The 16,146-nt window shown below is 35.8% G+C and overlaps 1 long non-coding RNA gene across 2 annotated transcripts; it reads right to left on the reverse strand.

Annotated features, from left to right (window-relative positions):
• Positions 1–6,037: 6,037 nt before the first annotated feature.
• On the reverse strand, positions 6,038–8,505 carry LOC145011818 (uncharacterized). Of its 2 annotated transcripts, XR_013664281.1 has the most exons (5): positions 8,051–8,505; positions 7,139–7,200; positions 6,771–6,851; positions 6,428–6,674; positions 6,038–6,322 (listed from the first exon to the last, which is right to left on the reverse strand). It is a non-coding gene; the product is annotated as an uncharacterized LOC145011818 (long non-coding RNA). The 2 variants fall into 2 exon arrangements; XR_013664282.1 differs by having other exon boundaries at positions 6,771–7,200; positions 8,272–8,505.
• Between the last annotated feature and the right edge of the window lie 7,641 nt (positions 8,506–16,146).

Consider the following 16,146-nt stretch of genomic DNA (forward strand, 5'->3'; position numbering starts at 1 on the left):
CAGGTGTGACTCGTCGAGTAAGGGGAGGAACTCGACGTGCCAAGCGGGACTAAAAGAGTTATTAGACACATGTAGACTCACCGAGTCTCCCAAGTGCACTCGACGAGAGGGGTCAAAGTTTGACCGTTAACTTTTGTTGACTTTTAGGGTTTGGTCAACAATGTGGCCTTTGAACTGATAGAGGGGTAAAATGGTCTTTCCCTTATAGAGGGATGAGTCTAGTCCCGAGAGTTTTATTTATGAGAATATTTACTTTGTGTGATTAGGCGGAGGTTAGATCATATTTCCACCGAGTCAGAGATATACCGAGTCATCTGAGGTGAGTCTTCTCACTATACTTTACCTAGTGTGGTAACAAAGTTATGTGATAGAATATTCTAGAGTTATATGTCAGTGTATTTGCATGATATTATGTGTTGTGATTTATTGTGATATGTGATATGCATGGTTCAGAGTTTACACAGTTAGGACCAGTGGGTCCACAGAGTTATGGGACCAAGAGGGTCCCACAGAGATATTCGACCAGAGGGTTAACAGAGTTACAACCTTGAGTGGCTGATATGTGTTTATGTGGTATTTTGGGGAACTCACTAAGCATTTATGCTTACAGTGTTATGTGTGGTGTTTCAGGTACCAGTGATGATCGCGGGAAGGCGCCGACATGACTCGTACACACGCATACTAGAGTTCATATGTTTTGATCTTGGGGTTTTGTATTGAGATAATGATGATACAATGTTTTAAAATGTGGATGGGAATGAACATATATGGTTTTTAAAATGCGAAAAATTGTTTGAATTTTTACGGCATTACAGTTCATTACACCTACAGGTTGCGGGTCTGCCAGTGTTCCACTAGACTGTCTAGAAAGTCTGTGGTCGTCATCCAAACTCCGTTAGATGACTGGATCTCAAATCACATCAAGGCCTCTCATCACTTTTATTTTATCACACATCACTATCTACCCATGTTTTACCCAACATATTTGTAGACAAAAATACATATACACTTTAAAACTTGTATAAAACATCAATTCAACAGTCACCTCAGTTAAAAAATTAATATAATTAATCTTAGCATGTATTTCATATAAAATACTTCATATCTAGGTGTAAGATGAAGGTGATTATACACTCACTTGATTTGATGATAATCGGGCAGCAATTCGTTTCCTAAAACGATCGTTTCTAATAAAACCGAGAGTTTTATTGAGAAACCGACCTTTGCAAAGGTCGGGCTTCAAAACCGAAAAGATAAATTTTTCGGGCTTCTCGGGCACTTCGTGGCGTATTTCGGGGCTTATAATCGATACCGGGGGTTTTGGGGGATGTTAAGATGAAAGAAATATGAGAAAAGGGGTGAAAATGGACAATTTCTTAAAATTATCCGAGAAGGCTCCCAGCCTTCTATTTATAGGGGGGGGGGGCGCTTTTGATCAGACGACTGAGAAGCTCCCAGGTGGCAGCAGATCCGAAGGGGGCAGGTGGCTTCGCTCGTGGGATGCGCATGCGAGGGGCTCGCTGTTGCCTCCTGATTGGACCGCGGTTTAGTCTGAGGCTTCGGACGTGGCTCCTCCTGCGAGACTCGGACACGTGATAAGGGACATACGTCAGACTTCTAGTGGACCACTTCAGATAGCTCAGTAGCTCGGATGACTCAGCAGCTCGAATGACTCATCAGTATTTTTGGACACGTGGCACGTTTTGAGCGAGGGTGACGTGGCAAAAACGTGACTTTGTGATTTTTCTTGGTTTTTGTGCAAAAACTTCTAAAATTCATAACTTTAGCATACGAGCTATGTTTTTTACGTTCTTTATATCACGCGTAGGTAAAATTACGCTCTACAACTTTCGTTTAGAGTTCGTCGGCTAATTTTGACTTTAATTTTTATATTATTATTTTTAACAGACCAGGACAGAAAATCCGTTAAAAGTTCATAACTTCTTCATCCGACTTCTGTTTTCGTCAGATTTTTTACCGTTGTGCTACTAATGATGAGACCTTCGATTCTCGTTTAGGTTGTGTCGGCTAAAAATCACTCGATTTAAAATTTGAGTTTTTAGTTGTCTACTGCTAAGCTGAAACTTCGAAAAATCATAACTTCCTCATACGAAGTTAGATTTGGGCGTTCTTTTTTATCGATCTTCTCGGTTTAACGAATACTACGACTTTTGTTTAGATCACTAAGGCTAAAATGTAGTTTATCAAAAATTCACTTTTTACGACACTCGGTCCCGTGCCGGTTTATCGCGAAACTTCGACAGATTATAACTTCTTCGTTATAAATCGGATTTCGGTATTCTTTATATATCCGTAATCCTTGTCACGCCCACTACAAGTTTCTTAATAGATATCGACTTTATCTAAAATTTAATTTTAACACTCATTTTTATTCTTAATTAATTAAGCCCTAGTAATTAAGTATAAAACACATAAAACACATAGAATCCACATAATTCCTTTTTCATTTCTTCGAAATGAGTTACAAAGGTTAATCTAGAATATCACCTTAATATTAATGCCTAGGCTTGAAACACGGGCATTACATGGTCGGCCGAACTTAAGAGAGTGGAGGGAAAGATGTTTAACTTTTTGATGGTTTGATGTGATACATTCATAGATATACATGATGGTCCAAGGCCTTGTTATTTGGAGGACAATATTGAGGTGGCAAGTGTTTTTCCTCATTTTTTTTTTATCAACCTTAACCAAACCCTATAGGGTTTTCGGTCCTCAAGGTTTTTAAATGGGTTTTGACCGAATATGATGTGTATGGATTTCGGGTTTATTTGGGCCCAATAAGAGTGTTTTTGGTCCAATGGAAGACCCAAAAGAAGTTTTCGGCCCAACAAGGCCCAAGGAGATGTTTTTGGCCCAATAAGGCCCAAACGAAGGTTTTCGGCCCAATAAGGCCCAAGAAAGAGTTTTCCGCCCAATAGGGTATTGGGCCGAGAATTCTTGGATCAAGCCCAAACTTGATTGGGCTTAGCTATTGGATCGAGTTTTTGAGCTAGTATGAGGCTATTTCAAGTTGAATCACAATGTATGCACGTATGAATTCGAATAACATTGTAGTTTGAATTTTATTAATAAGATGTAACAAGGTTACATAGAGGGATTTGTTGTGAACAAGCTACACATCTTAACCCTAAATTGCTAGCTGTGACATAATTCAACCGATTATTACATAAAATTCAATTAACCGTAATCATACATAATTTCTTTCACCTGATTATCATATACTAGTTCAGTTCAACTGATTATTGTATATAATCACCTTTCAACCGATTATCTAATTTATGGTTTCTTAGTGTCATCCTACCTAATATATTTACCCCATTTACAACTCGTGTGCTCAGCCAGTAAAGTGCTCTAAGTTGCTCATGACTTGCACTAGAAACACAAACTCCAAGACTTCCATTTTCACTACTCCGACATTCACATTACAATTACTTTACGTTGTCGTTCAGGATCGGTACAAACAGTTCCTATTCTATCAATACACCTCCTGATTCCTACATGATGCTTGATTCGACCACACCATAAATCCAACACTACTTCAGATCTCGTACAGGTGAACGTGAACCATATGTTACACAGTCATCTAGAATGACCGTGTAATTCACAATCACTATGTCTTAAGCTCTTTCATTCGATTAGACTTTCAAGGTTCTACCCATAATATCCTTATACCCTGCATAAGCAATCATAATTCAACGTAGGCATGCTAAATAATCAACCAATTCAGGCAACATAATCCTTAACAAAAATGACATACCATCAAACAAGCATGATTATTGATTCATTAGGCATAATCACCGCATGCAAAGTCAACTAGCACATATCAATCATAACATCATATCAATAAATACCAAGGCATAACCAATCACAATGTACAAATAATAGGATTTACCAAACAAGCATTAGCAATCCTAGTATAAAACTAATTTGCAACAATAATCCACTTACGATATGTAGTTTTTGGTTATGAACTATAATTAGGAACATTATCGACTTGCCTTCGTTTTTTAGTTCTAATGTCACTATAAAACATCACCTGAAAACTTCTTAAATTGACACCGCACCTAAACATAATTATACGTATAGTGTAATACTAAATTTTTTTAGAATGCAAATATATTTAATATATATTTTTACATTATATTTGATACATTATGTTAATTATAAACAATTGAAGCGGAATAGTGATTAGTTAATTAAAACATTAAAATACTACACGGCTATGAATTTAAATAATAATAAAAAAAACATTAACGGTAATATAGCTATGTAATTTTATTTTTTAGCAAACTAGATAAATAGTTTCGTTCCGAATTTTATTTTGTAACAAAAGAGCTAAAGATTTTCCATGGTAGCAAAATAGCTATGGTCCTATGGAATTCAGTTCTGTAGCAAAATTTTGTAGCATATTGGTTATAGAATTCCATTCCGTAGCAAAATAGATATTGAATTTATTTCCGTAAGTAAATTCCGTCGCAAAATAGGTAAGGAATATCATTATATAGCAAAATAGCTAAGGAATTTAGATTCGTAGTAATATCCATAGCAAAATAGCTATTTATTTTAATTTTGTAGCTAATTCGGTAGTAGACTAACTACGGATTATGATTTTGTAACAATGTTCCATAATTACTTCTAAGTTTGCTACAAATTTATTTCGTAGAAAATTTTGTAACAAAAAATATACAAAATGTCATTTCGTACTATATTTCGCAGTAAAATAGTTATGGAATTTGATTCCGTAACACTTTTCCATAGTAAATCATGGTTTTTTTTGTAATATGTGTGTGTGTGTGTGTGTATATATATATATATATATACACATATATGTATGTATATATACATATATGTATGTATGTGTGCGTATACTAAGTGTGAGATCTATATATTGCACAGGTTCTCTAGTACAAAAATGACCTACAGACACACCATAAAGGTGTGACCATATGCATATAGTGACATTTTATTTTTCACTGAATGTGTGACGGCAGGTGAAGCCATCGTATGGTTCTTATGGTCACTTTAAAATGTAGTGTCCATATGATATGAAAACATGTGGCCATATTATAAAAGTGTGGCAATTAGGTATGAAATTTTGTTCCTAAAATCAATCATTTTATCCAATATTGTGGCATTAAACCGCCAGTAGAGACATTTATTTAGTAATTATAATGACTGTATATCACCAACTTGCGGCATGCATATTGTTTTAGTATGGTTTTTTTCTAATGTATTGTTATACAGTTTAAAGTTTATTAAGACTATTGGGTATCTTTTGCAAACATGTAATTACGGTGAGCATGACCATGTACGCTAAATGGCTACATGTAATTAATTCCGTAAGTGGCAATTTGCAAATAATTAGTCATAAAAACAATCAATTTTGGTGACTATTACCTATCATATGGAGACATACAATTAAGTGAAACACAATCATAAGTATTATAAAGACACATTTTATTAAAAATAAGGACTATTAGGTGTCATATAAAGACTATTACAATTAAGTGAAACACAATCATAAGTATTATAAAGACACATTTTATTAAAAATAAGGACTATTAGGTGTCATATAAAGACTATTGTGTATCTTTTCAAAACATGTAATTACAGTGAACATGATCATGTTCGCTAAATGGCCACATGCAATTCATTTCATAAGTGACGATTTGCTAATAATTAACCACAAAAACAATCAATTATGATATTTATTTGCCACATCAATTTTTTTTTATATTGTTATTGTTTAACTTATCATCACAATTTTTTTTGAAAAACATGATTTTGAAACAATTATAGACTCATAATTACTTAGATCATGGCTATTGTTAACTGTTTAGCCACATATCAAAAAATGATGTAAAGTTACCATTGTATAATTTTAGAGATATTGAAAAACTATAAAACATGACCAAATTTATATTAAAGCCACAATAATTTAATTTTTATTATTACTTTTTCTATATTGTAGACACCTCAAAAGAATATAAATTAAAATAACCAAAACCCGACAGTATGAAACAATATCAAAATTCAGAATTCAATATTATTAATAATTAAAATCCAAATCCATACATTCAATTCGCAATTAAAATACCAAAAAACAATTGTACTAATGCAAGTATTAAAATATTGTAAATAAAGCTAAAACATCATAAACCAAAACTAGACATAACTAGGTATTCATCTTGTTGGTACTGCTCCTTGTCTTCTTGAAAAGGGTATCACATGATATATAAGTTCGTTTCCGTTTCTTTGAGTTTTGAAATTCATGATCTTGAGGTGATATCATATTTAGTACCTATACCAACAACATTAAAACAAAAAAATGAGTACATTAAAAACTTAGTAGAGTAGTTTATGAAGGAAAAAAGTGCAATGGACATAGAAGTTAACATAAACAAACCTTTGAATCGGCTTTCACAAGTTGTTTTGGCTATGGAACAAAACTATTATATGCCTGCTCAATGGTTTTCAATTCTGCAGTGTCATGGGGTTACATGAATATTTTTTACCAATTCACCAATGGACACTTTATAGCAATCATCTTGTAAAGGAATTCCATGAATGAATTGTCTTTCTGATGATACGTGAACAGTACCACGAGTAACGATGTTCCTTTTATCCAAATATGATAGACTACACTTGATTGGCTACAATGATATGTAATATTAAAATTAGAAAAAAAAAAAAAAAAAAAAAAAAAAAAAAGACAGAAATGTATATTCAGCATGTAAAAGAACAATGACCTGGTGAAGGGATTTTTTGGTGAAACTGTTGGTATCTCAGGATTGATAGTGGAAATCTTAGACTCACAGCTTTTCTGGTGGCTTTTGTATTTGCCAAATATAAAGATTTAAGACATGTATGTAAAATTATATTTTAATATATAAGATAAATTAAAATTACTGCAAACTATATAGTAAGTATGTATTGTTGTTGCCAACTTCAGGGAATGCAATGGTGTATCGGGAATTCTAGTTGCAGATTTGGTTTGAACTGTTTTCTTAGTGGTTTTTTCCATTACCTAAATAAGTTGATGTCCCAAACGGAAAAAAAAAAACAAAAATAGTACAAAAAAATATAACATTGATGATCTTGTGAGGTGATGACATACTCATTTCTTGTGTTTTCTTCTAGTAATAATCAATCATGTATGAACCATCAGTTCCAGTGGATCTGTATAAAAGACAAGTCGCTATTCATACATATATTAAAACATTAAAATAATGCCCTTTTATAAAAGTAACATACTAGCTTCAAAATATATAATCAAAATTGAATTCGAGCAAAAGAAACAAATAAAACAATAAACAAATAGAACCAAATAGAATCAGAATACACACACAATGCATTAATCACACCAATAGAATGTATAATTAGATTTACAAAAAATAAACAAATAAAACCAAAAATCATGGCCAGTCCAAGATAATTTGAGGTGCGAGGCCAAATATATAATAGGGCCCTTCAACATATATATTATTCAGTAAATGGTTTAGTTTTTTTTTTTTTTTTTTTCCAGTTTTTCATGTTGAGACACATATTGTATTTCAATCAAATTTAACACATAATTTTCTTTTTTGAACAACCAATAATAAAAACCTAGAAACCTAGAAAACAAAGTACATAGCAACCAATAGAAGAAACCTAGAAAACAAGAGCAAACAAACCACAAACTCTAACAAAGAAACTAAAACCCAACAAGGGTAAAATGGTCAGAAAAGCCAAAAAGACTCAACCGCCATCAACCAAGAGAGCGGAAAGCACCAGAACATACAAATGTATGAAATTTGGAAGTAGTCTTAAGACAGAGGAACCAATATAGTAGCACACCAGAAAATCCAAGGGTAAAATGGTCAACATATAGGAACACACTCTCAACAGTAATCTCAACATCAAACAATAACCAGAAGCATACTAACTAGAAATATGAAGTTTATATGAAATTTACAATTCAAGGCACCAAAGCAACACACAATGAACGCTATGTAGGGGTAAAATGGTCTAGGTACAGAAAAATACTCACATTAATAACATTGACGTTGTAAAAAAAAGGTGACATAGTGTAATCTACTCGAAGTTGCTGTAAATGTGTAGGAAATTTAGTATTCATCAGAAATCTAAAATTAAGAATAAGACAGTATAAATGTTTAAGAATAAGAAATCTGAATGTATCAAAAATCAGAAATATCAAACATGTTTAGGGCTTAGCTTTACACTCGACCATAGGGTTCTAAACTATTGTACCGTCGAGATGAAGAACAAAATAAAAAACGCAGAAAACACCCATGTGAATATGCGGTTGTTTCGTGAGAAGATCTCCGACAAATGTTGTTGAAGACGGAAGGAAACTGATGTCATCGATACGGATGAGGGGTGATGTGGCGGAGTCAAGGTGGAAGAACAGAGAGGCAATAGTGACCTCATGAGAGAACAAAGAAAAGAATAAACCATAGCGGTTCAGATTATGTTGGGGGTAATGCGAATTAGGAAACCTGATGTGAGTAACGTTTTCAATATTAACGATCCTCAAATCTTCAATTTAAAAAATTTAGAATACATTCATTTTGAAATTTTCGACAAATCTTCAATTTTGAAATTTTTGACAAATCTTCAATTTTGAATTTTTTGAATATATATTCTTCTTGAAATATATATATATATATATATATATATATATATATATATATATATATATATATATATATATATATATATATATATATAGAGGGTTAGATATTTTGTTTTTACTAAGTATTGTGTGCCAGAATGCACAGATCTGGACCATCGGATGTAATATAATCAAATGTCATGATTTGAGGGTCTATGGTAGTAGAATAGGATAGCATGTACCATATAATCACACAAATTTCAGAATAAGGGCATTTTAGTCAATTAACCTATATTAAAAAGGGAAAATTTCGGATTTTTAGGGATGATTAATTCCTTTATTTTTTAAAAATCAGAGTATTTTAAATTAATTCAAATTTAAAAATCCGATTTTATTCTGTCAGAATGATAGAATGTCAACCATAAACTAGTAAATGCATTTTTCGATTTTATTCTGTCAGAATGGCAGAATGTCAAACATAAACTAGTAAATACATTCTAAAAGAATAAACAAAATCGATTCTTGAACTAATAATATATCAAAAAATTACATTGTATGATTGTGATTCATTGAATAATAACAAACATTCTAAAAGAATAAACAAGTATAATTCCTAAAAAATAACAACATTCTTAAAAAAATAAGTGTGATCATTCTTTAATTCATTCTTCAACCCTTTCCCATCATGTCTTCAATCCATTATTGAAGCCTTTTCCACCAGAAATTCATTGCCAAGTAATTTGTAGTGATACACTTGTAAAACCTGCACATTAAACATACAAATAATTAACTACAATTTTATCAGAATACAACAAATAATATTCTTACAAAATAAAGTATTATGCAAGAATATTCTTTAAGAGTTTGTATTATCAAGAATATACCCAACAAACTGTTGGGTTTTAGCCATAAGAACTTTCCTATGTGCGCATGCAAAACCCTATTGCTTGGATCTAGGCTTTCTATCAAACATGCTTTTGAATCCAAGACTTCTAATGGCTAATTAGGTTAAACAACAACATTAAAACAGATCTAGAATCATACCTTTGAGTTCCTTGTTGATCTTCTTGTCTTGGAGCTTCTAGAGTCACAATTGTCACTCCTCTAATGGCTTACAAACACCAATAGCAAGCAAGATGATTTAGGAGAGAGGAGAGGGGATGGAATTCGGCCAGAGGTTCCTTGCTTTAGGTTCTGAAAGGTTGTCCACGAATTCCACACCCCAAGGGCCTATTTATACCTTTAGACTCCTTAAGGGTTTCACCCTAAACCCTAATTGGATAATCTTCACTTAAGGCTATCCAAATCCATTCCATAGATATCCTTATGGACTATTTTGAGCTATCCTAAAGCTCTTAGAAACCGTCCAAAGTCCATCCTAATGGATTTATAGTCTAAAGTCTAACTATCAAACAATTGACAGCTTATACCCTCTTATTTAATTAATCTCTTTAAGTCACCAAATCAATACCAATTAATTTATGACTTATATTAATCAAATAGCTAAATATTATTCCTTATAATATTTACTCTCTCTTAACAAATCATCCTTCAAGTTGCTATGGTGAAGGCAACCCAAAAGGACCATGCACCACCGAATATAGTTATAGCCTTAGACACTATTCCAACAGTCTCCCACTTGGATAAGTCTAGTAACTATACAAGTATAATACGGTTTGCAATCGTAGCTCTCAAAGACGCTGTCAACTCTGATCTAATCAATCTTGTCCTTTAGATAAGGGATCGTACAGTCCTCTGTTAGATATCATGCTGACAATCCTATGGAATGGTTAGTCTAGCATTTAGATTTCTCGATCTTCGATTTATTTGACATAGAACTTAATCGAACACATCAATTCAGTTCTGACCGGGCCCGGCACATAAGTCAAATCAAATCATCGAGTGGCCAAGATATCTCTTCTACCCTCTTAGGATAAAATTTACAGATAAACTTCGACTTATATGAATTTACTTATTCATTAACCAACTATACACAACAATGCGTTTTATAACATCAAGTTACTGATGCGTTTTCGCATTATCAATGCACAATCAATTAACAAATAATAAACCATATATCTAGGTTTTAAGACCATATGATATTATCGTCTTGCGATCACCTTTTATATCGTATTCCATAAGGTGATTCCAGCAAGCGCGGGTTTATTCCAATGCTCAAAACCAGTTCGTAAGCACTCATGAACGTTACAGCAACTCTTGCTATGTCTAACACCATTTAGACACTTTACACACCAATTCACGACAATCTTCATTCATATCTACTCCCAACATATGAACGATTGTGGACCATTTGAATAATTCGATTATTCCTAATAAACTCAATTATTCTGGAAGTCAAAACATGCAAAGTGAAACAATAGTTAAACAACTAACATGTGATAGTAACTTTACTCATAAATAAAACTTCTTTATTTAATCATAAAATGTTAATTACATTTATCTATTAAACGTTTCTAATACAATCTAATCTATGCTAATATCATCCTTCAGCCCAATACTCCTAGCATGCTGTAAGTGCTTAACCCTACTCAGTCCCTTCGTAAGCGGATCTGCTGGGTTATCTTCTGATGATATCCTCTTCACTACGAGTTGTCCTTCTTCTACACGATGTCTAATGAAGTGATATTTTCTGTCGATATGTCGAGATCTACCATGATTCCTTGGTTCCTTGGTCAAGGCAACCGCACCTTCGTTATCACAGAAAATCTCCATGGGCTCCTTTATGGCCGGTACAACTCCAAGATCACCGATGAAGTTCTTCAGCCATATTGCCTCCTTCGATGCTTCGCTTGCTGCGATGTACTCTGATTCGCACGTTGAATCAGCTACGGTTTCCTGCTTGGAACTTTTCCATGTCACTGCTCCTCCATTTAGGGTAAAGACCCAGCCCGACTGCGAACGATAGTTGTCCCTGTCGGTTTGAAAGCTGGCGTCACTATACCCTCGCACCTTCAAGTCATCACTCCCTCCAAGGACTAAGAACCATTCTTTCGTTCTCCGAAGGTACTTAAGGATGTTCTTCACCGCAATCCAATGTGCCTTGCCAGGATTCCCTTGATATCTGCTAACCATGCTCAAAGCGAAGGCTACATCAGGGCGAGTACAAGTCATAGCGTACATGATTGAGCCAACTGCGGAAGCGTATGGTACTCGGCTCATTTCTGCTATCTCGGCTTCGGTACTCGGACTTTGAGTCTTACTCAACTTGGCATTTCCTTGTATCGGTAGTTCTCCCTTCTTCGAGTTTTCCATACTAAAACATTTTAGTACCTTCTCCAAGTAAGTATTCTGACTAAGTCCAATTAGTCTCTTACTTCTTTCTCTTACTATCCTTATTCCCAAAATGTAAGAAGCCTCTCCGAGGTCCTTCATAGCGAAGCACTTCCCGAGCCAGGACTTAACCTCCTGCAGAGTCGGGATGTCGTTTCCTATGAGTAATATGTCATCGACATATAGAACGAGGAAGCTTACTACACTCCCACTGGCTTTGACATATACACAAGATTCGTCTTCGCTTCGTACAAATCCAAACTCTTTGACTTTCTCATTGAAGCAAAGATTCCATCTGCGAGACGCTTGCTTAAGTCCATAAATGGACTTCTCAAGCTTACACACTCTATTCGGATGCTTCGGATCCACAAACCCCTCTGGTTGAGCCATGTAAACATCCTCAGCCAACTTTCCGTTAAGGAAAGCGGTCTTGACATCCATTTGCCAAATCTCATAATCATGAAATGCGGCAATTGCTAGCATCACTCTAATAGATTTAATCTTCGCAACTGGTGAGAAGGTCTCATCATAGTCAACTCCGGGAGTTTGAGTAAAGCCCTTCGCAACCAATCGCGCTTTGTATGTGTGTACGTTCCCATCCACGTCGGTCTTCTTCTTGAAGATCCACTTGCACCCTACGGTCTTACGTTCGGGCACGTAATCAACCAAATTCCAAACTTGGTTATCGTACATGGATTGGATCTCGCTATCCATCACCTCTTTCCATTTCGCAGACTCCGGGCCTGCCATGGCTTCCTTATAGCTATTAGGTTCATCAAGATTTACTAGTGTACCATCACTAATATACGTGTCCCCTTCGGTAGTAATATGAAAACCATAAAACTGGGGTTGAACTCTAAATCTATCGGAACGTCTAAGAGGTAAGGATTCGTCAATCGGTTCAACCGGAGTTTCCTCCTCGGATTGAACGCCAGCGGTAGAGGTTCCTTCATCTATCGATTCTTGAATCTCTTCAAGTTCGATTTGCCTCCCACTGTCTCCTTGGCTTATGAGTTCTCGCTCTCGGAAAACTCCTCTCCTCGCAACAAAGATAACATTATCTTTCGGTCTATAGAAGAGATATCCAAAGGAAGTTTGCGGGTAGCCGATGAAAATACATCGCTCACTTCGAGGTTCAAGCTTGTCGTGAGTATCTCGTCTTACGAAAGCCTTGCAACCCCAAACCTTGATGTGTGCCAACGAGGGAACTTTCCCCGTCCACATCTCGTGAGGTGTTTTGGCAACCTTCTTGGTAGGGACTCGGTTAAGGATATGGGCGGCAGTCTCTAAGGCGTACCCCCAAAAGAAGATAGGTAGTGAAGCACGACTCATCATAGAGCGAACCATATCCAATAAGGTTCGATTACGCCTTTCTGCCACACCATTCAATTGCGGTGTCCTAGGAGGCGTCAATTGCGAAACTATTCCACACTCCTTGAGATAATCGTGGAATTCAAGACTTAGGTACTCTCCTCCTCGATCGGATCGAAGCATCTTGATTTTCCTGCCCAATTGATTCTCTACTTCATTCTTGAACTCTTTGAACTTTTCAAAGGTTTCTGACTTTTGCTTGATTAAATAGATATACCCATATCTACTATAATCATCGGTAAAGGTCACATAGAAGCGGTTCCCATCCTTCGTGGTTGATCTAAAAGGTCCACATACATCGGTATGTATTAGGTCTAATAGTCCCTCACCCCTTTCACAAGTACTCGTGAAGGGTGACTTAGTCATCTTTCCAAGTAAACAAGATTCGCATGTGTCATCTTCCCTAAGGTCGAATGACTCCAACACTCCATCCTTTTGGAGTTGGGCTATGCGTTTCTTGTTGACATGTCCAAGACGACAATGCCACAAGGATGCTTTATCCATACTAGTGGAAGAATCAATATTCAAAACATCATTTCCTAAGTTATCAACAATCATAACAGTTTCATATATTCCATTACATGGTATAGCTTCAAAATAAAAGACACCATTTAGATAAGCCAAAATAGAACCATTCTCATTATTAAAAGAAAATCTAAAACCTTGTCTATATAAACCATGAAATGAAAAATGATGTTTCTAGCCATTTCTGGCGAATAGCAACAATTGTTCAAATCTAAAACTAAACTATTCTTAAGCACCAAAGAATACACTCCAATCTTGGTCACAGGCGACGATCTTCTGTTCCCCATGATTAGATTGATCCTTCCTTGCTCCACATCCCTACTTCCTTTTAGTCCCTGCACATTAGAACAAATGTGATAACCACAACCGGTGTCAAGAACCCAAGAAATAGCATGATTAGAATCGTTAGATTTTATTGCATATATACCTGCGAAAGATGGCTTGATCTTTCCTTCCTTGATGGCTTGCAGGTAGTCCGGGCAGCTTCGCTTCCAATGTCCTATCTTGTGGTAGTGGTGGCACTCTGCCTCCTTCGGGTTAGAGCAGGGCTTAGAGGGATCAACTTTGGTCCCACTAGAAGAGGAACCATCTCGGGCTTTCACCTTTCGATAGTTATTTGAAGAAGCTTTCCTCTTCTTTCCCTTCCCTTGACCAATTGCCAAGACAGGAGCAGCAGACGGATTGGGAGTTGGTGCAACAGACTTGTCCTTGAAATTGCTCTCAGCAACCCTCAAGAGACCTTGGAGCTTACTTAGAGTGACCTCCTCTTTGTTCATGTGGTAGGTCATCCTAAATTGATTATACATCGGAGGCAAAGAGTGAAGCACCATGTCGATCGCCAAGTCTTCGCCGAAGTCAACGTTTAACTTGCGAAGGCGGTCGGCATACCTTTGCATCTTTTGCAAGTGCACGGTAAGAGATTCTCCATGACCCATCTTAGCGGAAATCATGTTGGTGAAGATCTCGTAACGCTCTTGTCTCGCGTTTTGGTGGTACCTCTCCAACAAGTCTTGATGCATCTCGTATGGATACATGTCCTCGTAGGACTTTTGGAACTCGGAGTTCATGGTGGCGATCATGATGCAATGTACTTTCGTCGCATCTCGCTCATGGGTTTCAAAGGCGGTGATTTCAGCGGGAGTAGCAATTTCGGGGTTGATTTTCTCGAGCTTCTCGTCGAGGACATACTCTTTATCCTCATAGTGAGCAATAGTGCGAATGTATCTTATCCATTCACCAAAGTTCGTCCCATCGAAGGTGACCTTTTGGCAAAGGCTCATCAACGTGAAAGAACTAGCAGCAGCGTTGTTTGCGTTTGACATCTATAGAAAGGACAAAGATAGATTAGAACAAGAATCCCTAATTATCACCCAATAAGAAAAATTAGGGCTAGGATCCAACAATAACATTTACATACTAGAAAAGGGATGCCGTAATCCAACATGCAAATAAATTGAAGGTAAGTGAATGACGATTCACTAATTCTCCATCACAAAACTTAAACTTTTGGTCCTAAGTGTTTTTGAGAATTCCTAGGTTCGGATGAGATTCATTGAACTATTCAATGGCATGTTTAAATCTCGATATGCCCCTCTTGTTTGTGACTGGGATGCCGAGGATCACAAAGCGGGTGTGAATTACCATGCAAATTTACATGGTGCCTTCATTGTTACGATCACCTATTCGATGTGCCGGTAAACCACACACGCTCCATCGAACTATGATAAACAATGAATCACCCTTCGCCACCTTCGCTTAGAACCAATTAGTGTGCCAGTAAACCACACACGCTCCACTAACATCTTAGCAAGGTGCAAAGTGTAATTTCATGGGATTGCATCAATTCACTTTTCCTAAAGTAACTAAGATTGGGAAATTTTAAAAAAGTTTAGTTACTTCGTATTTCTTATTATACTTTTAATGAGAGGATGAGGTTGCCCTATCCTACCCGTTCGGCTAACGACCCTCCACCAATCAAGCAAGCGGTGGGTGTGAGTGTACACCCATTAAGCGCCATTTTATAGGCCGCAACCTTATACCCACCTTATAGATCGGCTTCGTGAATGAGGCCTACTAGCGGTAAGACTAGCATTTAGTTATACATATATATATTATTCTAATAATATCATATAAGTATAGGGTTGTATTTTAAACTTTTCAAAATCTAGGGTTTGAAATTTAGGTTGTCTAAATTAAAGATTTTAATCACAAATATAAATTTCAAAACTATAGGGTAGGTTTTAAACATTTAAAAACATGGAGGATCAAATAACAAATAATTCCAATTAACAATTTAATATTCTAATTATCTTTATTTGATTTAT

The sequence above is a fragment of the Lactuca saligna genome, chromosome 8 (assembly GCF_052625555.1).
Source record: "Lactuca saligna cultivar CGN05327 chromosome 8, ASM5262555v1, whole genome shotgun sequence".
NCBI lineage: Eukaryota > Viridiplantae > Streptophyta > Magnoliopsida > Asterales > Asteraceae > Lactuca > Lactuca saligna.